Below are 1,796 nucleotides of genomic sequence, written 5' to 3'. Positions count from 1 at the left end.
TATAAGTATATAGTAAATATAAATGATATGTAAATATTGTGTATTTAAACAAAAACATGTACGTATAACTGGAGATATATATATACTTCTGTCTCCAAAAATTGCTGGAATCTAGAATACATGTAGAACTATATCAGCTTAAAAATTACAAACATCCCTGGGTGGCTCAGTCGGTTAAGCGTTCAAACTCTTGATCTTGTCCAACTCTTGATCTCGGCCCAGGTCATGATATCACCGTTTGTGAGTTCAAGCCCCACATCGGGCTCTTCACTGATAGCATGGAGCCTGCTTGGGATTCTGTCTCCCCCTCTCTCTGCCTCTCCTCTGCTCTCTCTCCTCTCTCTCACAAAATAAATAAATGAACTTTAAAAAATTACAAACATCCCAGTAAAATATAAACAAAGACCCAAAGAGGCAGTTCTTAGAGACATACTCAAATGGTCAATCCATATCTAAAAGGTGCTCGACTTCATTAATCAGCAGAGAAATGCAGTTTATTTTTTATTTTTTTTAATGTTTTATTTCTGAGAGAGAGAGAGAGAGACAGTGAGCAGGGGAGAGTCAGAGAGAGGGGGAGGTACAGAATCTGAAACGGGCTCCAGGCTCCGAGCCACCTGTCAGCACAGAGCCCGACGTGGGGCTCGAACCCACGAACTGTGAGATCATAACCTGAGCTGAAGTCAGACGCTTAACTGACTGAGCCACCCAGGCGCCCCGAGAAATGCAGTTTAAACATCATGAGAGGTCCCTGTACAGCCACCAGAGTGGCCGAGATTCCCAACTGTCTGTATAATAAGTGTTTGTAACAAGGGGCAATTGGAACTCTCAAGCATTGCTGGACCCAGACTCCTACCTAGATTCCCAGGGTCATAGCTGAAAGGTGAGACAGAGCTCTTTGAAGGCTGAGATAAAGAAATCAAGGAAAATACAATTGAGCAATCTGGTTTCAGCTGAAACATAGTAATTCTGGAGATCCAGGAAGCATGAACTGATGGAGAGTTTCTTTAAAATGTTACTGTTTGAACAACTCAGCCTTGACTTCTGTCTGCAAAGAGTGCTGGTTGCCCTAGTTTGTGTTAGGAGAGGCACAGCTCTGGTAAGACCCAGTGGGGGGAAAAAGACCCAATAGACAAAGACAAAGGACATCAACTTTGCTAGTGAAGAAAAACATGCCCCCATACACCCATTGGTGATTGTGACTTCTTTAGTGAATTGCTTTTTCTTTAAAGGCCCTCAACTTTCCCAACTATTATATTTGTTCTTCTCTTACTGACTGTTATCTAATTAAGGCCATATGCTCCATATCTTTCATATTCATTGTAAGTACTTTCCCCCGAGTTTGTTGAAAGCTACCCGGTATTCTTATATTAGTTGTTATTATTATTATTATTATTTTCTAAAGTTTATTTATTTATTTTGAGNCTTGATTTCGGCTCAGGTCATGATCTCACAGTTTGTAAGTTCAAGCCCCACATTGGGTTCTGTGCTAAGAGCGCAGAGCCTGCTTGGGATTCTCTATATTCCTCTCTCTCTGCACCTCCCCTGCTTGCTCTCTATCTTTCTCTTTCTCAAAAATAAATAAAACATTTTTAAAATAAAAAATAAATAAATAATTCTTTTTTTTGCTAAAATGAACAAATGTCTATTCAAAATATTTGAAATTAAATAAACTTAATGCCAAAAAAATAAGGAAAAAAGTTAAAAGTAAGTCAAGAAGACACCACATTCCATATAAATGTTAAAATTAAATAATAACAGGAGAAATTATGGTGAAGGTGACAAGAAAATGTGATTTC

This window comes from Crocuta crocuta, unplaced genomic scaffold, assembly GCF_008692635.1.
Source record: "Crocuta crocuta isolate KB4526 unplaced genomic scaffold, BGI_CrCroc_1.0 scaffold241, whole genome shotgun sequence".
Lineage (NCBI taxonomy): Eukaryota > Metazoa > Chordata > Mammalia > Carnivora > Hyaenidae > Crocuta > Crocuta crocuta.
The sequence above is the reverse complement of the archived record's forward strand: the minus strand, read 5'-3'. Positions refer to the sequence as shown.